The sequence below is a fragment of the Delphinus delphis genome, chromosome 2 (genome assembly GCF_949987515.2).
Source record: "Delphinus delphis chromosome 2, mDelDel1.2, whole genome shotgun sequence".
Classification (NCBI taxonomy): domain Eukaryota; kingdom Metazoa; phylum Chordata; class Mammalia; order Artiodactyla; family Delphinidae; genus Delphinus; species Delphinus delphis.
In genome coordinates this window covers 46,587,641-46,614,788 of record NC_082684.1, presented here as the reverse complement: position 1 = coordinate 46,614,788, position 27,148 = coordinate 46,587,641, and the positions used below count along the sequence as shown (strand labels likewise).

At 39.1% G+C, this 27,148-nt stretch overlaps 1 protein-coding gene across 4 annotated transcripts in view; it reads left to right on the top strand.

Moving 5' to 3' along the window:
• The window catches only part of SAMD4A (sterile alpha motif domain containing 4A), a 236,884-nt gene that overhangs the window by 26,461 nt on the left and 183,275 nt on the right, over positions 1-27,148 (top strand). The window lies entirely within an intron of this gene.

The following is a 27,148-nucleotide window of genomic DNA, read 5'->3' as shown; positions in this document are numbered from 1 at the left end:
GATGGATCTTTTCTCTTTGAGCTGATGCGAGCTTTCTCGCATCGAGCTTTCTCATCAGCTTTCTCCATTTCTCCATTAGTTGGTGGAGTCAGCTGGGTTACATTTTATACTAAGTTACCCACATCCTGACACTCCTGACAGCTTTAAGATCTTCTTCTAACACACTTGAGTAGAATGGATGCTGGAATCTGTTTTGACAGCTGTTGAAAACCTAGACTGTTGCTACAGCAGGTTAAAGAGGTTATTTGTAACACTGGTATGATTGTAACACTGGTATTATTCAGTGAACCTTTTGAAAAGATGTGCATCCTGTTAAGGCAAATAGTATTTTACAGAATTTAAATGATTTTGATGTTCACGGTTACATTATCAAATATAATGCTCCTAGGGATTATACACGTAGTAATATTTTCCATTAGTTTTCCCCACCAATGTAGTAATACTACATTACAATGATCTCTATTATCAGTGCCTTTTAAAATGCAGGTGTAGAGTCTTAAAATACAGCTAGTCTATTGCCAGCTGTCCCATTGATAACCTTCCCTTTAAAAGTGACCTTTGAGCAATTTATAAAGAATGAATATTTATAGTATTTTCTTGTTGAGCTGCTAAAAGAGGGGTCTATGCAAGTAACAGGTGGCTTCAGTTGGCCTGCGTTCACTGAAATGTGATTCAAATAAAGCATTGCATTATTTTACCATTGGAATTGTGATTATGTGCTAGACTGACTTCATTTTTGGCAAATCGCATGTCAGTGTTGAGGTTTGGGTTTAGGGTAGGCTGTCTTGCGTGTGCAGGAAAGGGAGAGCTTTGCAGATGAGACATAGCAGCTGAGGGATGAAATATCCAGGATCTTCTTTATGAAGCAGAGGAATTTTTACCAGAGGAGCTGTTGTTCTACTGGGCTGTAGGGGCAACTGTTCAGGTGAACCCTTTAGACTTAAATGTTCTTTGGTCTTAGGAGAGGGCTCTGTCAAATTAATTATCAGTGCGGTGCTTAGCACACAGTAGGCACTCACAGTAAAATTTGTTCAATAGAATGAAATAGATAGTTATGTTTAGGTTATTATTTAACTTTTTATATGATTTAATTACTTGAATTAGAGCTTTCCGTTACTGCCCTTTACTCAATTGCTTGGCAACACACTTGTTAACATGTTTTCTGATTAAAATAAATGTTCCAATCTAAGTTTATTCTAGATAATATTATAATATAAGGAATTAGAGGCATTAAATGGATGAAATGGAATTTGTCACAAAAGCTATTTCTGAGAAGTCTATTTTAGTAAGCTTACTTTCTCCTGTGTCTGAAAAGATTTATCACTTTGTGCAAATCAGGTCCTAGCAAATTGGGTAGAAGGGTTTTTTTTTTTACAAAACAACATTCTTATAAGAAGAATTACATTTCTATGGGGGAAACACTGAAAAAGAGAGATCACATAAATAACCCCTGTAATCTTTTTTTTTGTTTGTTTTTTTTTTTGCGGTACGCGGGCCTCTCACTGTTGTGGCCTCTCCCGTTGCGGAGCACAGGCTCCGGACGCGCAGGCCCAGCGGCCATGGCTCACGGGCCCAGCCGCTCCGCGGCATGTGGGATCTTCCCGGACCGGGGCACGAACCCGCGTCCCCTGCATCGGCAGGCAGACTCTCAACCACTGCGCCACCAGGGAAGCCCCCCTGTAATCTTATTTCTCATTTTATCGAATATATTTGAGTCTTCTTGCCTACCATCAGTACACAATTTTTTTTACACACATACACAAAATTAGGACCATATGAACATATTGTAGTGTTTATATGTAGTGTTATACATATGTAGTGTATATGCTGTTCTCTGAAAAAATATATTTAAACTGCCTTTTAAAACTTAATATACCATTCATATTTTAATGCATCACCATTAGTTTTTTTACAACAGTATTTTTAATGACTATAGGATTTCATGGTATGGCTGTACCATAATTTATTAAACCAAAGCCTTATACTTGGTCATTTAGGTTATTTCCAGTTTTTTACGATGCTGTGATAAGCGGCCTTTAAAGCATGGTTATTACTTTGGGATCCATGCCCAGAAATGCAAGTTCTGGGTCACACATCCTTACAATTTTGTTTATAGTATATTAACCATATTGTCCTTCTGAAAGTTTGGGCAAATGACTGTTCCTGTGAACATTTAATTATTTAATTCTTGTACAATTTTTTTCTACAATGGATATAATTAAAAGCAAGCAAAAGAAACCTATTTTTGTTAGGTTCTTATTTTCAGGTACATTTCTTTGATGATTTTTTTTATATTTATGGTTCAATTATAGTTTTTATCCTTTCTTTCTATCTCTTTTTCCATCAGGGCATTTGTTCTTACTTACTAATTTATGATCACTATCACATATTTTTTTTTTTTTCTTTCCAGTTTGTATAACGTGATTTGATGTCTGGAAGTTTAAGATTTTGATGCAGTCAGTCTATTGGTAGGAGAAGGATTTTTGAGAGCAAGTGATATTTCTATCAAAAGCTTATTTTCTCCTCCTGTGTGGTATCATTTAGTTTTCCAGAAGGAAGGAAGAGGTAGCTGCTCAGTTTTAGTTTAATTCCTTCAGAAGAGTTTTAAGTTACTAAAATGTATACAACTTATATATTAAGAATCAAGATATGTCTGTATTTGCATTGTTTGAATAGTATACCCAAAAGCTCAAATTAGTACTTTCATCCTAGAAAGTTCTCATTTTGGAGTTTGGTCCATTTTATATCAAGGCACATTAGAGGTGGGACAAGAGTTAAAATGGATAAGTGATTCATTGTGTGTGAAATTTTCTGAAGACAGAGTAATTTACATACTCATCTATCAGGAATGCCCAGACTTGGGGATGGTAACAATGACTGCTATAGGCCTGTCACAGCTGATGACTTTCTGATTCATAGACACCTACTGGGTCAAAAAGCCTCATGCTTTTCACTCCAGGGATGGAATTTTGTAGCCATATGTGGTATGAATACTTTGGTTAGATTTTCCACGTTGATATTTTTCTGTCCATTCTGAATCAGATTTGTGCTGCCATGTAAGTAGCAAGACTCAACTCTATGAAATTATTTCAGAAGCCAAGCGATATTCACATCAGTTAAGCCAGAGAGTCTCAATGTGGGGAGTGTGCGTGTCCTTCCAGAAGGTAATCAGGTGACTTGTGTCATTCTTTCATTCACTAATTTTATTTTGTGCCTATTCAAAACTATATTTTTGGTAAGAGGCGACACCTGTGGTGTTAGAAGCTGCGATCCCGCAGTGTACGAGACATAGCCCTTTCCTTAATTTGAAAGCAAATTCCATTGCTTTGATTTGTTTCAATCATGATAGCTTCATTTTAATTTTCAAAGGCAGGGATTCCCTCTTTCCCTAGATGTCTGTGTGGCTCATTTCTTCATTTCCTTCAGGTCTCTGCTCATATGTCTTCTTCTCAGAGAAACCTTCCTGACCACCTTCTCTAAATCTCTTACCCTGGTTTCTTTTATTCACCATGTTCATCACCATATGACATATTAAATTATGTATCTGTTTATCATCCAAACCCCCCTCTAGAATGTAAAGTCCATGAAAGAAGGGCGTTGTCAGTTTTGTTGACTGCTTTCCCACCACAGCATCAGAAACAGAACGTGGAATATAGCAGGCGCTCAATAAATATGTGTTGAATAAATTAATTCACTGAATATTTGCATGGCTGTGACGTGCTGGCACTGTACGTGGTGATAAATGCTATGAAGAAAAATAAAGCAGGGTAAAGAGACAGAGAGGTCTTAAAAATGTCTGTCTTAAAAGCGTCTGGGTTATAAGGTAGGAAGACACTGATTAGACAGCCTTATCTTCCCTTTTCTTTCTCCTGAGTGTCTTTGCGTCCTCCCCTCTCCCAGCTGTGTCATGGCCACTCTGTTAGTTGTGCCGAGTCTCTCTAAGGCGTGACGTTACATTCTTTTCACGCCTCATTCCAAGTGGGCCTTCCCACTTGAGTAACATGAAAACCCAAATGTGGTCAGCTCTTGAGTTTGTATTTCCCAGACCCTCAGGTGACATGCTTTCCAGCAGCTAGCTTAGAAGTAGCCAAAGGTTGCCTTAGGATTTGAGAGAAAGTTAAATGTTAGTAAGTGTTCAAGGGTGCTTTTATTATAGTTTTCATTTTTTGCATAATAATCATGTGATTCTGAACCCAAGTTCTTTGAGAGATGCATAATAGAAAGACTTGCAAGTTCTAAGTCACAGTTCCTTATCTCAGACCTTCCCTTTCCCCAGTTGCTTCTGTAGCTTGTCATTCAAACCTTCTAAGATCTCAGCTAGTGTCTCTCAAAGGCACAGTGGTAGCACCCAAAGAGGATGGATGAGGGCTGTTCTTTGGTTATCACCATGACAGGATTTTAGCACCCATGATAGGGTTACCCAACATCCTGCAAGACATGAGACAGGAGACAGTTGTGCCCATGAGAAAAATGTCCTGCCCAGGTGCCCCTAGCATAAATGCTGATTCTTTCCCAGTCCTTCTCAACAAGGGTGCTCATGACCTCTATGGGGTACTTTAGAAACCTGTGAAATGGTGTTGGTTTTCACAACATTAGGGGGTGGTACGCTACTGACATTTAATGGGCGTGGCCAAGGAGGCTAGCAGTCCTGCAATGCATGGGTCAGATGTCCACCTTGGAGAATTTCCCTGCTTCCCACTTGACTTTCCAATGTCCACCAGGCAACAGGGAAGTGAAAAACCCTACTGATAATTATCAGAGCCTACAACCAACTCTATAAGCAAAAGGTACTTTTGCACAAATTGGCTGGAGGTCTGTATTTTTTTTTCTTCTGGACTTTACCTAGAGTCACTTTCCACACTGGCACCATTCCTTGTGGTTTGTAACTGGCTATCAGTTGGTATGCATAGCTGTTGCATTCATAGTGATTGTAGGATAGGGGCGAGGATCTGACCACTTCATTTTGTCTTCTGGAGATCTCATGTCTGAAAATGTACATATTGTAATGTATATTATACCATTACAAATTATTTTCCTTTTATTTCTCCTTTATATTGCAGCTAGGTCGTAACATTGATTTATTAGAATGGCCTGTGGGTTACATTATATTACCTGTGATTTTCATTACAGATTATAAGGGGGGCATGGGGTCTGATGAGCTTGAAAACCTTCACTCTAACCTGACAGAGGTTATATTTCTTACTACTCCTCTACATGAACCCTGTTTCAGGCAAAGTTATTTGCCCTGAGTCCCACATTTTCTTTCCCTCCACGTGTGCCTCAAACCACCCCTTCTCCTCCAAGTTCCTTCCATCTCCCCTTCTATAAACCGTACCCACCCATCAGAGCCCGGTTCTCTGGGCAGCCTTGTGAAGTCATCATTCCTCAACTACCACAGCTCAGTGACTTTCTATTTTTCTTAACTACTGTAGCACTTGTAAGAACTCCTCATTCAACACTTGTCTGCAGCCCAGTGGCATCAGATATCTTTTTATGTTTAAGTTATCTCCTTGAATAGCTTGCAAGCTTCAGATGGTCCACTTGACTCAGTCTTTTCGTCCCATGCAGTGCCTAGGAATGCTTGATGTTTCGCCAGCCCTCGCTCATGGGCTGCACTCTCTTGTCTTCTTTCCTTTCTCAAACATGAATTCTTTCCTGTCTGTCATTTTGCTCGTTACAAAAGTAAAGCACGTTCATTGTTAAGACATTTATGGAAAAGTAAAAGAAGAAAATGATCATCATTGCTAATCTGCCACCCAGAGCCGCTCACTGCCTATCATTTTAGAGCATTTCCTTTCAAGCTGTTTTCTCTGTGTATATCTATGTTTTTAACAAAGTTAGAACCATGTACTTTATATGGTTTGTATTTGGCTTACCCCCTGCTTACTTCACTTAATGCTATATCACGAGAATTTTCCTTCGTTACTAAATAGTCTTAGGAAACATTTATATAAAACAGGTTTTACTGAAAATTTTAGACATACAAAAAATAGAACAGTAGGATAAATTCCTAGATACCCAGCATTCAGCGTCAGTAACATCAGCATTCTGCCATTCTGAATATGTGGTTTTTAATGAATGCATACCATCCGTTGTTTGGATGATACATGATTTATTTAAGCATTTCTCTGTTATTGTAAATTTAGATGATTTCTAGTTTTCTATAATTATAGAGGCTTACGTTTTTATTCTTCTTGTCATAATTATTATTCGTGCTTCCTGGTTAACCTAATTAATTTCTTCATGATTAAGTAACTATGATTCTTATTAGTTTTGTATTCTGGGATTTGTATTATATTTCATACTGTGGCTGGTTTCATTGTCATTTTTCTTTTCTCCATCCATCAAATATTTCTTGTTCTAGCCAGAATGAGTCTAAAATGAATTACAGTAACAAGTTATGTTTCTCTATTCATTTTTTTTTAGAGAAAAAAAACTCCTGAAAACTGGCAATGTAAAAGAATGGTATTTACTTTCTAGATAATTTAAGAGACAATCGCAAGAAGGAAAGAGAAAATGGTTTCAGGAGAAACAATATCTGGTAAATTATAGTCTTTGCCCAATGGAAATTTATTTTACAAATACTTAATTTTGATTGAAAAATGGCCCCCTCTTATAGGCTGGAATAGTGACCATCTACCTAAACTAAGGTGCACTTGAACCAGTATGTATAAGTGTTTTTATCCAGCTGATTTAAGTTTGTATTTTAACAAGTATATTTGGTATTAATTAAAAAACCCAGCATCTTTAAATGGAGAGGACCTACATACAGCTTCTCTTTAAAAAGGTAGTTTCTCAGGCAGTGGAGAGAGATGGTTTTCTTAGATCTGTGGGAGAAGGAGCAAGTGGGAGACAATTGGATGGGTGGTAGGATTACTAGTTCCCTGTGAAAATGAAGGAAGGATTACTGTTGCCCTAGTTCTGATGGGATTTCTTCTGCAGTATCTGCTGAAATTTCTAGACCAGATCATATACAGGAAGATGACTTATGTACCTACCTACTCTAAGAAGATGACTGTTTCTTGTATTACAAAGTAAAATATGGTTGCTGTAAAACAAAAAGATTTTCAGATTTTTATAATAGATATGTATAACATAGAAAGCAAAAGTCTCCCATAACCCATACGTCTTGCCACTGAATGACCGTGTTAGCAGTACTGAGTATGCTCATCTTGATTTCTCCATGCCCATATTAGCATATATTGTATGAATAATGTACAGAAAAGAAATGCTACCTTTTAAAATGCTTGTGTTAATTTGGTAATCAGTAACTGTCCAGACCTTTGACGTATAGAGACACATGCAGTTTCTCCTGGTTAGAGGTAAGATACTAAGTTCAAATAACAGGACAAGGGCTTCCCTGGTGGCGCAGAGGTTGAAAGTCCGCCTGCCGATGCAGAGGACACAGGTTCGTGCCCCGGTCCGGGAAGATCCCACATGCCGCGGAGCGGCTGGGCCCATGAGCCATGGCCGCTGAGCCTGCGCATCCGGAGCCTGTGCTCCGCAATGGGAGAGGCCACAACAGTGAGAGGCCCACATACCGCAAAAAAAAAAAAAAAAAAAACAGGATAGAACTTGTTAGGTATAGAAAACTATAGCAGAAGGGAGAACTTAAGAAAAGGAAGGAGTTAAGAGCCCAATATTATTATTCAGAGGTTAGATTTTTATTGCTGAATCAGATTTAATTGGTGGTTGTACTTTTTCCCTTGGGAACACATTAAAATAGTCACTATGACAAGATGACTAAATCATGAATGAATTGAAAATATTAAGCTAGTCTCAGTCATACTAACATATCAGCAACTTGTTGGAGCTTAATTTTTGCATTGCAGTTTAAGTGACAGGAATGTACATTGCCAACATTAGGACTTTTAATTTTGGGAACACTGCAAATAATAAATTTCACAAGGTCTATTTCCAGTTTAGGGCCAACCATGAATGATTATATTGCTACTCTAACAGGTGTTTAAATAATGAAAACAGTAGAATTTCTGTATGTGAAATACCACTTTGTTCATTCATTTAAAAAAAAGCCTACTCTGTGCCATGAGCTATACTCAGTATTAGAGAGAGAAACTTGTAAGACTTGCCCCTGTCACTGTTTGGTGTCTTGCACATGCTTTCCCATCCAAAAACCTTCCTCTCTTCCATCTGGCAACATCTCCCTCATCCTTCATGTCCCAACACAGAGGTCACCTATGATGTCCAGCCCTTTTAGCTCTACAGACTGACTTAGCAGATTCCTCATTGATGTTCTCACATTTGGACACATCCTACTAAAGCATTATCTCATTGTCTTGTAAATAACATAGATACTGAGTTCTCTGAGGTCAGGGACCTCATATCTCATAGCCTCAGAGTCAGAATGGATACATAGTTGGTGCTAAATGTATATAGATTAATACATAGTTACTGAATAAATGACTGAAAAGTTCTCTAAAAATGAAACGAAAAATCTAGTAATGTTGACTAAAATCTTTACATTCCTAACTACAATACAAGGAGTCAAGAAACAGTCTTGAGAGGAGTAGAGGAGTAGTGTCCCTCTTAATGCAGATCTTTAGTGTATGATACTTTTTTAAATTAATTTTTATTGGAGTATAATTGCTTTACAATGTTGTATTTCTGCTGTACAGCAAAATGAATCAGCTATACATATACATATATCCCCTCTTTTTTGGATTTCCTTCCCATTTAGGTCACCACAGTGCATTAAGTAGAGTTCCTTGTGCTTAACAGTGTATTCTCATAAGTTGTCTATTTTATACATAGCATCAATAGTGTATATGTGTCAATCCCAATCTCCCAATTCCTCCCCCCACCCATACATTTGTTCTTTAGTGTATGATATTGATACTTGAATATTAAGATAATTGGATTAAGCATTGCTCGTAAAAGTGTTTTTGGGGGGATCTTGGTTCCCCGACCAGGGATCAAACTGCGCCCCCTGCAGTGGAAGTGCGGAGTCCTAACCACTGGACCACCGGGGAATTCCCTGCTCCTAAAAGTGTTTAATGGGGTTAAATGGGAAGAAAAGGTTCAATATAACATGTCTTAATGACACATCTCTTTCAAAATTATTTAAAAATTATTAACCATCTTATGTGGGCATTTCATGAAAATATCAGAAAAAGATCTTTGCCCTATGGAACATATATGATTTCTAAATTTTATTTTTAGTGGGAGGATACCATTTTTTGCCTTTCCTGTTACCTGTTCCAGAGTGGGACTGGTAATCTAAGGATTTTAGTAATTCAGAACTGTGATTTAGAAATTAGAGTTCATGTAAGGTTCAAGAATTAATATCTTTTAAAGCTAGAAAAAAATAGAGTCAAGGTAGCCTCACCTCCTTCCCCTGTGGAATCAGACTCGTAGGTGTGGAAGGGAGGGATCTTGATCTTGTCTGTTTAATATCATAAGTACATCATGGTATGTGATATGGGAAGATGTGCCGGTCAGGTCCTGGCAGGAAAGAGATTGGCTCCCTCAAAAAGGGTAATGGAGGAAATAGAGGGACTCCTAACAAAATCTAGGCAGAGGTCAGGGAGATCAACAAAAATTGGCCAAGCATCCTAGAGTTAACAATAGAAAGCCATTGCCACTCCTTGGTCCTAAGGAGACAAGGACAGAGAGAATCTCTTGTAACGTGTAAGAGGTTTAGCTGTAGGAAAGTGCTGCCTGACAGGAGCTGTGGGCTTTCAGGGGAAGATTGCAGCAGCAGGAACTGGGGGATAAACACCCCAGCCTTTCTCTCTTCCCTCCCTTTGGTTTCCTGCTGGCCATTCCACTGGATGACCCAAGTAAACCCCAGAGATCAGGGAGCCAAGAGGTGTAGTCTGAGGAGAGTGGCCTCCTCGGTCACAGAGCAAGGTAAGAAGGAGGGGGGCGTGGATCTGGAGGGGCAAATGGAGAATATCCAGCCGGAGAGGAAAGTCTTTAAGTTATAAAAAGTAGCCTTCCCTGTTCATGGCATTCCTGTGTTCATTTGAAGGGTTAACTGGTGTGCTTCATTTGTTAGGATTTTATTGCTTGCAGACTAACCTCTAAATCAGATGTCATGAAAGGGAGCCCCATGTGGAAGAGTGTTGTTTGGGTCACAGTATTTTCTTTTAAAAAAAAAATCTATATTGTCTTTGGAGAGATCCACATCAAAATCTGAGTTTTGTACTTCTTTTGGCAAGTGGAAAATTTGGGAGCATTGAACATGCAGTCCTGTATGGAAACAATCTGCTAAGCCTAGTAGCAGCTACCCCTTTAGACAGGTAGGAACTCTTCACTTTGCCTCAATCCCCACCATTCCCTATTGTGGTCTTAAACCCACATTGCTTCTGCCTGGTCCCTGTAGACATGTGAGTTCATGAACCTGGCTTCAACAAAGCAATTTAGAGAAGGAAGGACAGATGAGTCACACAATCTAGAAAGAGAATGAACTCTGTCTTGGAAGACACACTTCTCTACAAAGGAAATAGAGAGACAGGGAGAGCAATCTTGTCCCTAGAGACACAGTCTGAGTGTTAGACTAACTAGGAGAAGGTTTTTCATAGATGAATGAAGTTCAGTTTTAGTCTTTTAGGTCAGTCTCTAAGTTTTCTTTTAAACTTTTCATTCTTTTCCATAGAGCAACTGTTGTTGAATGGCATGTGTTCCCAGCTCATCCCTTATTTCAGAACAAGGGCATGCTAGGGAAAGAGAAAGGCTGAGGTGGGGCCCAGGGGACCTAGAACCAGAGGGAAGATGAGGAGACTCTGGAAATGGGGAGAGGAGCCTTTTTGCTCTTTGGTCCATTCTTTTCTCCTAACTGCTGCTCTGTCCCTTCACGAGAGCTGGGAACATGCTGGGGCCCGAATGAATGGACTCAGAGTTCCCCTCTCCTTAAGCCTAAAGATTGTCTATGTAATTTTTAAAATTGTGGTAAAATATACATAACATAAAATTTACCATTTTAACCATTTTTAAGTGTATAGTTCTATGGAATTAAGTACATTCACGTTGTTGTACAACCATCATCACCAGCCATCTCCAGAACTCTTTGTTTTTCCCAAAGGGAAACTCTGTGTGCATGAAACCCTAACTCCCCAATCCCTCCTCCCCCAGCCCCTGGCAACCAGCATCCTACTTTTGTCTCTATGAATTTGATGTACCTCATATAAGTTGAATCATCCAATATTTGTTCTTTTGTGTCTGGCTTATTTTATTTAGCACGATATTTTCAAGATGTATACATGTATCAGGATTTCCTTCCTTTTTAAGGCTGAATAACATTCCATTTGTATGTACATAGCACAGTTTGTTTATCCACCCATCTGTTGATGGACATTTAAGTTGTTTCTACCTTTGGCTATTGTGAATAATGTTGCTATGAACATAGGTGTACATACATCTGTTCAAATCCCTGCCATCAGTTATTGTATTTTTTAAAAAATTAAATTAAATTAATTTATTTATTTGGCCACGCCATGCAGCGTGTGGGATCTTAGTTCCATGACCAGGGATCGAACCCGTGCCCCCTCCAGTGGAAGCATGGAGTCTTAACCACTGGACCGCCAGGGAAACCCCAACTATTTGTTATTTTAAACATTACATAAGTAATCCATGTAAAACCCACACAAACTGTAGAAAACTTGGAAGATACAGATAAAATATAAAAGCAACCATGGGTGACCCCAGCATCATCAAGGATGATGATGATAGCATGTGTGTGACCCTCACTGTGTGCAAGGCACTCTGCTAAATAAGTGCTTTACCTTTTTATTCCTCATAATGGCCTATGAGGTAGTCATGATTGTTCTTCTCATTACAAACGAGAAAAGTGAAGCACAAAGAAGGTTAAAATGTCTAAGATTATACACGGAAAATGGCACATCCAGTATTCAAACTCAGGCAGTTTGGTCTGGAGTCTTTGCCTAATATAACCATTATGTTATCCTGTCCACCAAGGCTAATTGCAACATAGCCACAGCCTTCTAAAGTTTTCCTCTGCAAATATACACATATAGCCATGTGCATACACACAATGAGGTAACACTGTATACATCCTCTTTTATAATTGGCTTTCTGTATTCAGTAATAAAAGCAAACGTCAGCATCTTTAATGACTCTGTAATGGCCAATCTTATGAAGATATCATGATTGTTAAATATTGTTATGATAGAAAAAAATTTAGTTTTGTCTCAGTTTTTCACTATTATAAAATACTATGCTGTACTTTTTTTATGCACATATTTTCAAACACTGATCCTAATCTTTTCCTTAGGAAAAATAGGTTTACTGTGTCAAAACTTATTTTTTATCTCTCTCTCTTTATAAAAATTGCTTTATTTTTCTGATTTTAAAAGAAACACAAGCTCATGGCAAAAAATAAGTAAATCAAGACAAAGCAGAGAAGAAGATAAACAACCTGTATGTTAATATAAACAATACTGTCAGGAACATCCTGTTACTCACACTTTTGTGTACTTACCTTGATTTCTTTAGCATAAATTCCTGGGGGAGGAATTGCTGGGGTAATGCACATTTTAAAAATTTTATTTATTTATTTTTGACTGTGTTGGGTCTTCGTTCCTGCGTGCAGGCTTTCTCTAGTTGTGGTGAGCGGGGGCTACTCTTTGTTGCAGTGCATGTGCTTCTCATCGTTGTGGCTTCTCGTTGCAGATCACGAGCTCTAGGTGTGCGGCCTTCAGTAGTTGTGGCACATGGGCTCAGTAGTTGTGACGCACGGGCTTAGCCGTTCTGTGGCATGTGGGATTTTCCCGGACAAGGGCTCGAACCCATGTCCCCTGCATTGGCAGGCGGATTCTTAACCACTGTGCCACCAGGGAAGCCCCTGGGGTAATGTACATTTACATTTTTGATAGATATTCCCAAATAACATACCTATTTTTAAGGTGTTTAATTTCTATTGTCATATTGACCTATATTTCTGGAGTAATAGCCACTATTCAAAGAAGTGAGGTCTCAGATATGGACATACATAAGCCAACATAAAGTCAACCTGTTACGTAGGTCAACCTGTAGTGTGACAGGAACACACTACATTTTCATCTACTAGTGCCATCATTATAAATAATCTCAGCACCTTAAATTATCTTTTTTAAACTATAGGTGGGAAAATTGGAGCCCATAATTTTTCAAATGTTTAATCTTTATTTTTACAGATTCTTCGAAGTAAAATTTACATGCCATAAAATTCACCCATTTGAAGTGTACAATTCAATGATTTTTAGCAAATTTACAGTTGCATAATCATTAGCACAGTCCAATTATAGAACATTTTCATCACCCTGTAAAAGATTCTTTGTGCCCACCCTCAATTCCAGGCAACCACTAATCTACTTTCTGACTCTATTGTTCTGTTTTTTTTTTTTTTTTTTTTTTTGCAGTACGCGGGCCTCTCACTGTTGTGGCCTCTCCCATTGTGGAGCACAGGCTCCAGACGCACAGGCTCAGCGGCCATGGCTCACGGGCCTAGCCGCTCCGCGGCATATGGGATATTCCCGGACCAGGGCACGAACCCCTGTCCCCTGCATCGGCAGGCGGACTCTCAACCACTGCGCCACCAGGGAAGCCCTGTTCTGTTTTTAATATAAATGGAATCCTACAATATGTGGTCTGGTTTGTTTCACTTAGCGTCATGTTTTCAAGGTTCACCCGTGTTGTAGCATTTATCAGTACTCCATTCTTTTTTTAATGGCTGAATAATATCCTGTTGTATGGAAATATCACCTCTTGTTTATCCATTCATCAGTTGATGTGGAGCCCAAAAATTTTGCGTAAAAAATTTTTTTCTTTGTAGTACGAGCAGATTTTTTAAAAACATTGTAGTGCTTGGGTTGTATCAAGAGAAACGGGCTCCAATTTCTATGATAAAAGATTTAGAGTTAGAAGATTGAGTTCTAATTCTGGACCAGGTATTTCTCTGTTTATATGATGTTGGACAGGTTACTTGGCTTGTCTTAATTTTCTCCTCTATTCGGTGATGAAGAATGCCATAATTGACTCCCAGTATTATCATAAAAATTAGATGAGTTAATACCTAGGTGAAATATAGAGTACTTTGTAAACTACAGAGCAATATACAAATATACCGATATCATCAATAACAGCAGTAATACTATTCCTAAATTTTCCAGGTAGCGTTCCTTCTGATTAGTCCTCAGATTACAGGTTAATTAGTTCAGTGGACATCCCATTAAAACTCTGTGCCTCTTTTCTTCTTAAAACACTGGGGTTTCTCCATTCGAACTAAAAATTTCAGGGGAATTTATGGACTTGTAGTCTTAGATCTTGGAGAGAAGAGACATGTACTCCTGCATACTCCCAGATCATTAATTCTACTTTTATTCTACTCCAAACCTTGTACCACATCATTTCCTAATGCCAGACTGGAGTGAGTAATAACAACCTTTTGGCAGATCAGATTTCAATTTTAAAATCCAGGAAGCAAAGCCGTGTCCTGGGCCTTTCTTCTTTTTAAATTATAGCCAAATGTTCCTTTTCTGTTTTTAGGCAAGTGAGATGCCTGGTTTCTGCTAGACCAAAGGGGAGCCAGGCCCCTCCTCTGTACACATCACCGTCATAAACCCAGGCAGACTGGTGAGGCAGCTACTTATGAAATAATATTGTAGCATGAACTGCCCGCACCTGAAATTAGGATCTTTGGAAGACATTTTCCAGGATGTTGTCGCTCTTATTACGGGTTTCATTTTTCTGTTTGTTCCTAAAAAAATCTTTATTAAGTTCACCCGGTACTTACATTGACCTAGCTGCTTGGAATCTGGTGAACTATCAACAGGATGTGATTTCTCTCAGAATTTGTTATTCTGCTGGAACTGTGCTGTGGTGTTGTTGTGACTCGAGTTAGCCACCAGAGAACCCCTGCTCTTTACTTTCTAGACTAATGTGATTTCTCTCTGTTGCCCAGAACTTTGGGCTGGTATCTCTCAAGTAACTGGTTTAGCATGTGAAGCTTATTAAAAGCATGCTACTGACAAATAATAGGGTCTTGCCTGGAGGAGCTATTGTAGAGCCCTTTTCCTGGTAAGATTTCAAGGCAGTGTCCTTCATTTTCTTAGCAGAACATCAGCCATCAGTATCCACACACTGCACTTGAAATGCTCGTCACAACCTTAATCCTTCCTTGAGGAAACAGTCTGCAGGGCAGGTTGGTCATCAGTTACTCCAGTTCTCCAAGAGCTACCATTTTACCATGTTAGCACCAGAGACCAGCTTGCTCAGACTCTGCTAACTCAGCTGTGCACAGATCTGGGTTTCAGCATCTGGGCTTTGGCTTCTTCCAGCAGTTCAAGGAGGACATGGCCACCTGGCTTCAGCTGAAGTCCCCCTTCCTTATTTGATGGATGGACTATGCCATAAATTCCTCTTTGAGCTCAGCAGTAGAAAATGGACTGTCCCTTCTAACAAATCCATCTGCTTCCACGTTTACAAAATTGAGAATTCCTAACCTATCATGTTTCCTTTTTAGCTGTGATTTCCTAAGCTGAGAGCCAAAATTAGTGCTTCGTTACAATAACTCTCATCTCTGTTTCCTGGTAGTTATCTCCCCTTTCTTCCATGTGGATTAGCTCTTCTTTCCTTTGCTCCAGTTATCCTGTACATGTGTTTATTTTAAGGCATTTAAAATCCTTTATGGAAGTAGGTAGTTCAGATTATAAATAAAATGGCATCGCTCGCATTATTGTCACAGTCACATTATTGATTGGTCTTTGGTGTTAGTCTCCTGCTTCCCTCTGAACTTCTTTATCCTTTTTGATTCATTCACATTTGGATAGAGATGAAAAACAGGAATAGGGGCAAAAAAGGAATACAATCCTCAACTGAAGCTGGGCAACATTTTTATAGTTGAAAGTATAAAGTTATAAAGGCTACTGTGCAAATATTTTTATTTTCATGTAAATCTAAGAGCCATCACTTGTCTTAGGTACAGTATGAGGGTTAGAGGAATTGGCTGGTAGACTTTGTTGAGGTTAAATAGTGGATTTCACAGCCCAGGGCTCCCCTGGAGCCTTTAGGGTTAGAATTTATAAAGCATTTTTTAGTTGAATCGCATGTCTGGGTGCAGAGTTGTTGTTTTAAGCAGAAACCAAGGCTGATGACTTGGAGAAAAAACTCAGACCCCCTAATGTCACTTTCCATAAGAACTGATATGGGGGCTGGGGTTATAAGGCTACAGTCTGGCTAGAGTGACTTAAAGACTTTAGGATAAGATGATGATTCTAGGTCATTGGAAAAAGGAGAAAACTCCAAAGGCATCTGGCAAGAATGATGGAGAGAATATCAAGGAAAACAATATAAAAACAAAGGGGAAACAAGACAAAGACAGCAGGAGCCTGGGGATCCAGGTGGTACCAGAAACTTCTTCCTTCAGAGTCTCAGCTGGACCCAGGGAGGCTTGTGGTTTAGAAGGGGGATGTGAGAGTGAGTGGTCATAGCTTAGGTAACCATGGAATCAGCAACCCCTTTACTTGGAACATCTTTCCAGGTCTGGACCATTCCCTTAGGATTAAGTGGAAAATCGCTGTTCAAAGGGGAAGCACATCCATGTACTGCTGCGTTATTTTCAACTGAAATAATGTACTTACCTATTGCTAGAAGATGCCCACCCCACAACACGCCCCCCCCTTTAAACCAGAATGGCACCAACAGTGGCTTCAGGGATGAAGGTACATCCCTTTGTGTCTGTCCTAGTCAAGGCTCCTCTGGTTACATGAAACAGAAGCCAGCGTGAGCTGGCTTGAGGAAATGGGGCTCTGTTGCAAGCATACAGATAAGTTCTCAGGGGAGTGGCATGAGACTCCATGAACAGGAACCTTTCCAGACTCAGAGGGGCTAGAATTGAGATGATCTGGGCCCTCAAGACAGCTACTTGCTGGATTTCTGTCTCAGTGCATCATGTCTGTCAGTCCAAATGTCTAGGTCCTTGTTACTTCAAGTGCAGACTGGGGACCAGCAGTATGAACCTCATCTGTGATCTTGACAGAAGTGCAACCTCCCCATCTGAATATGCATTTTAACAAGACCCTCGGGTGATTCATTGCCCATTAGAGTTTGAGGAACACTGGCGTAGGTCACTGGCTACTTACAGAGTAGTTTCTTTTCATCGAGTGCCCACCCTAATGTCAGCATCCCAGATGAGGGGCGGGGCAGGGCCATGTGACAAGCATGAACACCACTGGGCCTTGTAGGAGGGAGAGGCCAGGCCAGGCACGTTGTATACAGTGCCCAAGACTCTTGGACTTTGCTTTAACTTGTAGCATCTCTGTCAGGGCCATGGTGGTTCCCAACTGCTAAGACAAAGTTGATAGAGAAATCTAGTGATTTACTGAAAAAGAAATAAAACTGGTTGTAGTGCCATTACTACTTTAAAGTGTCATTGTTTTATTTATCTTACTTTCATTAGCCCAAAGATAATTAAACCTGAGAACACTGTAGAATACATATAATTTAGGCGTACGAATATGAGTTTTGAACTCTGACATAAATGAGCTCTTGGGTAATTTAACAATAGCTACCTTTTGCTTTGAGCTAGCAGAAACTAATCAGTGCTAGTGTTTACAAAGCTGGTGGTGCCTAGCTCTGTTTGGAGTCCAGTGTGCATAGCTTGGCTCCCATAATGCCCATTAGCCTGTGAAATTGATTTTTTTAAATGGTTGTATGGGCATTTGGCCTATAGCCAACTGTATGATGGAGCAAGTGTGTCCTGTTTTAGTATTACTCTATGAGTAAGTAGTTGGACTCTTCAAGGACTGGTGTATGTGGATTAGTCATTCCTAGGGACACAGGATTCTTTTGTAATTTGGTACATTTGGTACATAGAAGGCATCTTTTAAAAAGGGAGCTCTTTTCTACTTCCATTATTTTATTTTAAAGAATTTTTTGCTTTCTTAAAAATTAATTTAATTTTATTTTTTTATCTTTATTTTTTTTGCAGTACGCAGGCCTCTCACTGTCACGGCCCCTCCCGTTTTAATTTTTTTTTTTTTTTTTTTTTTTGTGGTACGCGGACCTCTCACTGTTGTGGCCTCTCCCGTTGCGGAGCACAGGCTCAGCGGCCACGGCCCACGGGCCCAGCCACTCCATGGCATGTGGGATCCTCCCGGACCGGGGCATGAACCCGTGTCCCCTGTATCGGCAGACAGACTCCCAACCACTGCGCCACCAGGGAAGCCCCCGTTTTAATTTTTTATTAAGACAATTTTTTAAGAGCACTTTGAGGTTCTCAGGAAAATTGAGGGGATGGTACAAAGGTTTTCTGTAGGCCCCCTGCCCATATATACTATTATTATTATTATTTTTTTTTTTGAGTGCTTTATTCCCTTAGCTCACCCTTGCTGACCACAGTTGTTTAAGGTATGGTTAGCCGTTTGCTCCTTGCTTGGCTGTTCCAGTTTTTGGTATTTGAAGTTGCTGATTTCTCCCTCTTTAGTAACTGTTTCAGCAAGAATGGCAGATTTCCATAATGCCTTTTAAATAGAATATGTCTCTGTAAGGCACATGGTACATTTCTCTCTGAACTTCTTGAAGACACATAAATTAAATCTGTATCTTTATTGAAGCAATTCAGGTGATGGGAAAGAGTTTCCTGAATCAAGAAGCACAGGAAGAACCAGGGCTGGTGGCAGGTAATGGAGAGACTTAGGCCCCTCTTCTGATGTACAAAGTGAAGTTCCAGTGCTAAGAAAACTCCCAGTTTTCTGAAAATATAGTAAACTATTAATAAAAATCATTTTTCTTAAAAAAACCTCCCAGTTCTGAGTAAGGAGTTTATGGTGTGTCTGCACAAGATGGAATTTTATTTTGGGAACACCGTTGGAAACCCATTAGATTAGGTGGTCTTCAATCTCTTGTAGTCTGAAATTTTATGAACTCTTACAAACGTTGTTTATCAATCCTAAATGAAGAGAAAAAGAGCTCCCTGCCTTAAATTTATATTCTATCTAATATGCACTTTTAAAGTTTGAGTTTCCATTGCACTTCTGATCTTCTTTTAAATCATGAAATCTATCACTCATACAAAAGAGTATATCATATTTATGTGCCGTTAAAGATTAATAACCGCCCCTGCTCCTCAACTGAGAAATAGAGCATCACAGTCTTTGAAGCTGTCTCTGCTAATGTACATTTCTAGGCCGCTTTACTGTCTCAGACCCGTGTACTGCAGTGTCTTATTTGTGAGCAGTAACATCAGTGGGTACCCCGTGACAGTGGCCCAGCCATTTTTCCTCATGCCCAGACCTTTTCAGGTTTGCAATCTGTCTGATTCTGGACTTAAGAACAGTTACGTTTTACCACTTAGAAACTAATCTTTAGTAAGCTAAGTAGCCTGCTGAAAAATAATAGCATTGTTTGTGATTTTAATTTTCCTGCTCACATGACAGTTACAGTGGCGGTAGCTTCCCTGAGCACAGGGTGAATATCTGTCAGCTTGAGGTTCTGCTGCAAAGAAAGCAAGGAGCCGGGATGCTGAAAATCCACCCCGGAGAAAGCAAAAGACCAGGAGAGCATATCTAATGAAACTATCTTTAACTCATCAATATTAAATCCAGATAAGTTGGCATTATTTCCTAGGTGCATGCTAGGGGCATTGAAGTCAGTCACGCTTTCATTTGTGACCTGGATTTTCTTTGCCATCTATAATTCCAAGGAGGCAAGATTGGATGCATATATTTAAAAAAATATGTGCTTTGGTGAAAAGCAGAGTTTTGAAAAAAGGAGAGTGAAGGATATTATTACATTGCAGTGAAGTAGCTATCACGTTGCTATTACATTGCATCGCTTAAAATAGGAACGAAAGCCCCACAGTGATGCAGATGTCTCACAGGACAGTTCTCAGGAGGCCCTGTGGATTGCCCATCCTGCTGCAGGTTTGGGCCCATGGCCAAACGTGCTGGTTCTTTTTTTTTTTTTTAACTTATTTTATTTATTTTCGGCTGCGTTGGGTCTTTGTTGCTGCGTGTGGCCTTTCTCTAGTTGCGGCGAGCGAGGGCTACTCTGTTGTGGTACGTGGGCTTCTCATTGCGGTGGCTTCTCTTGTTGCAGAGTACGAGCTCTAGGTGCATGGGCTTCAGTAGTTGTGGCTTGCGGGCTCCAGAGCGCAGGCTCAGTAGTTGTGGCGCACGGGCTTAGTTGCTCCGCGGCATATGGGATCTTCCGGGACCAGGGCTCGAACCTGTGTCCCCTGCGTTGGCAGGCAAATTCTTTAACCACTGCGCCACCAGGGAAGCCCCTGGTTCTTTTTTAGAAATGACCAGAGCTGACACTAAGTGAGCTTAGTGTGTGAGTGCTTGCCATGTGCCAGGCATCTTGTTCAGCACTGTGTTCACATGTATCATCTCACAACAACTCTATTGAGTAGGTGCCATTATAAATGAGGAAATTGAGGCCCAGAGAAGCTGCAGCACCTGCCAGGGTTGCATTACTTTAATCAGTGTCTCTGCTAGAGTCTTGTAGAGAGAGCATTGCACGGGGTTACAAGGATGAGTTCTGGGGCAGACCATCTGGGCTCACGCTGCACTCAGCCACTTACTAGCTCTCTGACCTTGGGCAAGTTCATTTAACTGCTGTGTACCTCAATTTCCTCATCTGTAAAACAGGGATAATAGCCTTTCCTTCCTCCTAGGGTGGTGCTTAGGACTAAGAAGTAAAGACTGTAAAGCACTTGGTCAGGCCTGGCGTATAGCGCATGCTTAGGAAAGAAGAGCTAATTTGCAGAACATGGAGAGTCAGTGTTGAGCATTTCTTGAAGCCTGAGACTATTCAGATATTTTAACATTTTAGAAAATAACTCACTTTTTATTATAAGCAATAATGTTTATAATAGAACGGTTAGAAAATATGTAGAAATAAAATAGGGAAAACACTTTATACCACTATCCAAACACAATTTCTGTTAATACTTTGTTTTCTTCTGTGCGGTTTTTAATATCGTTGTGATCATAATCATACTCTATAAACAGTTTTGCACCCTTTTACATTTAAAATGATAACATAATGATGATGAGTATTATCATTGTAATATCTTTACAAATCTAATTTTAATGGCTCTGTAACTTCTATACTGCTACATTGCTTGGTATTTGACTATTATAATTAATTTTTTTCATAAAAATCTTTGTGAATAAACTGTATTTTCCTAAAATAACTACACTTCAGAAAAAAATGGTTAAAAAATAGATTGGGTCATTAAGAACACACACATATATATATAACTTTAAAAATCTAATTATCACAGTAATCACTTTCCACCATGACTGACTTTACAAGTAGACTTCTTAAGGAATTCGTGTCTTTAAAACATCCTTGTTAAATAGTTAAAAGCAAGTTATCCTCATTCTTCTGACTCTCTGGTAGAGAAAGAGTAGAGCTTAACTTAGAATAAAGCAATAATGAACTCAATTCAGTGTTTACTAGGTGCCCTTTTTTTTTTTAACATCTTTATTGGAGTATAATTGCTTTACAATGGTGTGTTAGTTTCTGCTTTATAACAAAGTGAATCAGTTATACATATACATATGTTCCCATATCTCTTCCCTCTTGCGTCTCCCTCCCTCCCACCCTCCCTATCCCACCCCTCCAGGTGGTCACAAAGCACCGAGCTGATCTCCCTGTGTTTTGCGGCTGCTTCCCACTAGCTATCTACCTTACGTTTGGTAGTGTATACATGTCCATGCCTCTCTCTCGCTTTGTCACAGCTTACCCTTCCCCCTCCCCATATCCTCAAGTCCATTCTCTACTAGGTCTGTGTCTTTATTCCTACCTTACCCCTAGGTTCTTCATGACATTTTGTTTCCCTTAAATTCCATATATATGTGTTAGCATACGGTATTTGTCTTTCTCTTTCTGACTTACTTCACTCTGTATGACAGATTCTAGGTCTATTCACCTCATTAAAAATAGCTCAATTTCGTCTCTTTTTATGGCTGAGTAATATTCCATGTATATATGTGCCACATCTTCTTTATCCATTCATCAATGATGGAAACTTAGGTTGTTTCCATCTCCGGGCCACTGTAAATAGAGCTGCAATGAATATTTTGGTACATGACTCCTTTTGACTTATGGTTTTCTCACGGTATATGCGCAGTAGTGGGATTGCTGGGTCATATGGTAGTTCTATTTGTAGTTTTTTAAGGAACCTCCATACTATTCTCCACAGTGGCTGTATCAATTTACATTCCCACCAACAGTGCAAGAGGGTTCCCTTTTCTCCACACCCTCTCCAGCATTTATTGTTTCTAGATTTTTTGATGATGGCCATTCTGACAGGTGTGAGATGATATCTCATTGTAGTTTTGATTTGCATTTCTCTAATGATTAATGAAGTTGAGCATTCTTTCATGTGTTTGTTGGCCATCTGTATATCTTCTTTGGAGAAATGTCTATTTAAGTCTTCTGCCCATTTTTGGACTGCGTTGTTTGTTTTTTTGTTATTGAGCTGCATGAGCTGCTTATAAAGTTTGGAGATTAATCCTTTGTCAGTTGCTTCATTTGCAAATATTTTCTCCCATTCTGAGGGTTGTCTTTTGGTTTTGTTTATGGTTTGCTTTGCTGTGCAAAAGCTTTGAAGTTTCATTAGGTCCCATTTGTTTATTTCTGTTTTTATTTCCATTTCTCTAGAAGGTGGGTCAAAAAGGATCTTGCTGTGCTTTATGTCATACAGTGTTCTGCCTATGTTTTCCTCTAAGAGTTTGATAGTTTCTGGCCTTACATTTAGGTCTTTAATCCATTTTGAGCTTATTTTTGTGTATGGTTTTAGGGAGTGATCTAATCTCATACTTTTATATGTACCTGTCCAGTTTTCCCAGCACCACTTATTGAAGAGGCTGTCCTTTCTCCACTGTACATTCCTGCCTCCTTTATCAAAGATAAGGTGACCATATGTGCGTGGGTTTATCTCTGGACTTCTATCCTGTTCCATTGATCTATCTTTCTGTTTTTGTGCCAGTACCATACTGTCTTGATTACTGTAGCTTTGTAGTATAGTCTGAAGTCAGGGAGCCTGATTCCTCCAGCTCCGTTTTTCTTTCTCAAGATTGCTTTGGCTATTCGGGGTCTTTTGTGTTTCCATACAAATTGTGAAATTTTTTGTTCTAGTTCTGTGAAAAATGCCAGTGGTAGTTTGATAGGGATTGCATTGAATCTGTAGATTGCTTTGGGTAGTAGAGTCATTTTCACAATGTTGATTCTTCCAATCCAAGAACATGGTATATCTCTCCATCTATCTGTATCATCTTTAATTTCTTTCATCAGTGTCTTATAATTTTCTGCATACAGGTCTTTTGTCTCCTTAGGTAGGTTTATTCCTAGATATTTTATTCTTTTTGTTGCAATGGTAAATGAGAGTGTTTTCTTGATTTCACTTTCAGATTTTTCATCATTAGTGTATAGGAATGCCAGAGATTTCTATGCATTAATTTTGTATCCTGCTACTTTACAAAATGCATTTATTAGCTCTAGTAATTTTCTGGTAGCATCTTTAGGATTCTCTATGTATAGTATCATGTCATCTGCAAACATTGACAGGTTTACTTCTTCTTTTCCAATTTGGATTCTTTTTATTTCTTTTTCTTCTCTGATAGCTGTAGCTAAAACTTCCAAAACTATGTTTAATAATAGTGGTGAGAGTGGACAACCTTGTCTTGTTCCTGATCTTAGTGGAAATGGTTTCCATTTTCACAATTGAGAACGATGTTGGCTGTGCATTTGTCATATATGGCCTTTATTATGTTGAGGAAAGTTCCCTCTATGCCTACTTTCTGCAGGGTTTTTGTCATAAATGGGTGTTGAATTTTGTCAAAAGCTTTCTCTGCATCTATTGAGATGATCATATGGTTTTTCTCCTTCAATTTGTTAATATGGTTTATCACATTGATTGTTTTGCGTATACTGAAGAATCCTTGCTTTCCTGGGATAAGCCTCACTTGATCATGGTGTATGATCCTTTTAATGTGCTGTTGGATTCTGTTTGCTAGTATTTTGTTGAGGATTTTTGCATCTATGTTCATCAGTGATACAGTGAAACTGGTAGTTTTCTTTCTTTGTGACATCTTTGTCTGGTTTTGGTATCAGGGTGATGGTGGCCTCGTAGAATGACTTTGGGAGTGTTTCTCCCTCTGCTATATTTTGGAAGAGTTTGAGAAGGATAGGTGTTAGCTCTTCTCTAAATGTTTGATAGAATTCGCCTGTGAAGCCATCTGGTCCTGGGCTTTTGTTTGTTGGAAGATTTTTAATCACAGTTTCAATTTCAGTGCTTGTGATTGTCTGTTCATATTTTCTATTTCTTCCTGATTCAGTCTTGGCAGGTTGTGCATTTCTAAGAATTTGTCCATTTCTTCCAGGTTGTCCATTTTATTGGCATAGAGTTGCTTGTAGTAATCTCTCATGATGTTTTGTATTTCTGCAGTGTCAGTTGTTACTTCTCCTTTTTCATTTCTAATTCTATTGATTTGAGTCTTCTCCCTTTTTTTCTTGATGAGTCTAGCTAATGGTTTATCAATTTTGTTTATCTTCTCAAAGAACCAACTTTTAGTTTTATTGATCTTTGCTATCATTTCCTTCATTTCTTTTTCATTTATTTCTGATCTGATTTTTATGATTTCTTTCATTCTGCTAACTTTGGGGTTTTTTTGTTCTTCTTTCTCTAATTGCTTTAGGTGCAAGGTTAGGTTGTTTATTCGAGATGTTTCCTGTTTCTTAAGGTAGGATTGTATTGCTATAAACTTCCCTCTTAGAACTGCTTTTGCGGCATCCCATAGATTTTGGGTCGTCATGTCTCCATTGTCATTTGTTTCTAGGTATTTTTTGATTTCTTCTTTGATCTCTTCAGTGATCACTTCGTTATTAAGTAGTGTATTGTTTAGCCTCCATGTGTTTGTATGTTTTACAGATCTTTTCCTGTAATTGGTATCTAGTCTCATAGCATTGTGGTTGGAAAAGATACTTGAAACAATTTCAATTTTCTTAAATTTAACAAGGCTTGACTTGTGACCCAAGATATGATCTATCCTGGAGAATGTTCCATGAGCACTTGAGAAAAATGTGTATTGTGTTGTTTTTGGATGGAATGTCCTATAAATATCAATTAAGTCCATCTTGTTTAATGTATCATTTAAAGCTTCTGTTTCCTTATTTATTTTCATTTTGGATGATCTGTCCATTGGTGAAAGTGGGGTGTCAAAGTCCCCTACTATGAATGTGCTACTGTCAATTTCCCCTTTTATGGCTGTTAGTTTTTGCCTTATGTATTGAGGTGCTCCTATGTTGGGTGCATAAATATTTACAATTGTTATATCTTCTTCTTGGATCGATCCCTTGATCATTATGTAGTGTCCTTCTTTGTCTCTTGTAATAGTCTTAAAGTCTATTATGTCTGATATGAGAATTGCTACTCCAGCTTTCTTTTGGTTTCCATTTGCATGAAATATCTTTTTCCATCCCCTTAATTTTAGTCTGTATGTGTCTCTAGGTCTGAAGTGGGTCTCTTGCAGACAGCAAATATATGGGTCTTGTTTTTGTATCCATTCAGGCAATCTGTTTCTTTTGGTGGGACCATTTAGTCCATTTACATTTAAGGTAATTATCGATATGTATATTCCTATTCCCATTTTCTTCATTGTTTTGGGTTCATTATTGTAGGTCTTTTCCTTCTCTTGTGTTTCTTGCCTAGAGAAGTTCCTTTAGCAGTTTTTGTAAAGCTGGTTTGGTGGTGCTGAACTCTCTCAGCTTTTGCTTGTCTGTACAGGTTTTAATTTCTCCATCAAATCTGAATGAGATCCTTGCTGGGTAGAGTAATCTTGGTTGCAGGTTTTTCTCCTTCATCACTTTAAATATGTCCTGCCAGTCCCTTCTGGCTTGCAGAGTTTCTGCTGAAAGATCAGCTGTTAACCTTATGGGGATTCCCTTGTGTGTTATTTGTTGTTTTTCCCTTGCTGCTTTTAATATGTTTTCTTTGTATTTAATTTTTGACAGTTTGATTAATATGTGTCTTGGCGTGTTTCTCCTTGGATTTATCCTGTATGGGACTCTCTGTGCTTCATGGACTTGATTAACTATTTCCTTTCCCATATTAGGGAAGTTTTCAACTATAATCTCTTCAAATATTTTCTCAGTCCCTTTCTTTTTCTCTTCTTCTTCTGGAAGCCCTATAATTCGAATGTTGGTGCGTTTAATGTTGTCCCAGAGGTCTCTGAGAGTGTCCTCAGTTCTTTTCATTCTTTTTTCTTTCTTTATTCTGCTCTGCAGTAGTTGTTTCCACTGTTTTATCTTCTAGGTCAATTATCCGTTCTTATGCCTCAGTTATTCTGCTATTGATCCCATCTAGAGTATTTTTAATTTCATTTATTGTGTTGTTAATCGTTGTTTGTTACATCTTTAGTTCTTCTAGGTCCTTGTTAAATGTTTCTTGCATTTTGTCCATTCTATTTCCAAGATTTTGGATCATCTTTACTATCATTCTGAATTCTTTTTCAGGTAGACTGCCTATTTCCTCTTCATTTGTTCGGTCTGGTGGGTTTTTATCTTGCTCCTTCATCTGCTGTGTGTTTTTCTGTCTTCTCTTTTTGCTTATCTTACTGTGTTTGGGGTCTCCTTTTTGCAAGCTGCAGGTTCATAGTTCCCGTTGTTTTTGGTGTCTGTCCCCAGCGGCTAAGGTTGGTTCAGTGGGTTGTGTAGGCTTCCTGGTGGAAGGGACTAGTGCCTGTGTTCTGGTGGATGAGGCTGGATCTTGTCTTTCTGGTGGGCAGGTCCACGTCTGGTGGTGTGTTTTGGGGTGTCTGTGGACTTATTATGATTTTAGGCAGCCTCTCAGCTAATGGGTGGGGTTGTATTCCTCTCTTGCTAGTTGTTTGGCATAGGGTGTCCAGCACTGTAGCTTGCTGGCCATTGAGTGAAGCTGGGTGCTGGTGTTGAGATGGAGATCTCTGGGAGATTTTTGCCGTTTGATATTATGTGGAGCTGGGAGGTCTCCTGTGGACCAGTGTCCTGAAGTTGGCTCTCCCACCTCAGAGGCACAGCACTGACTCCTGGCTGCAGCACCAAGAGCCTTTCATCCACATGGCTCAGAATAAAAGGGAGAAAAAGTAGAAAGAAAGAATTAGTAGAAGAAGAAAGAAAGAAAGAAAGGAGGGAGGGAGGA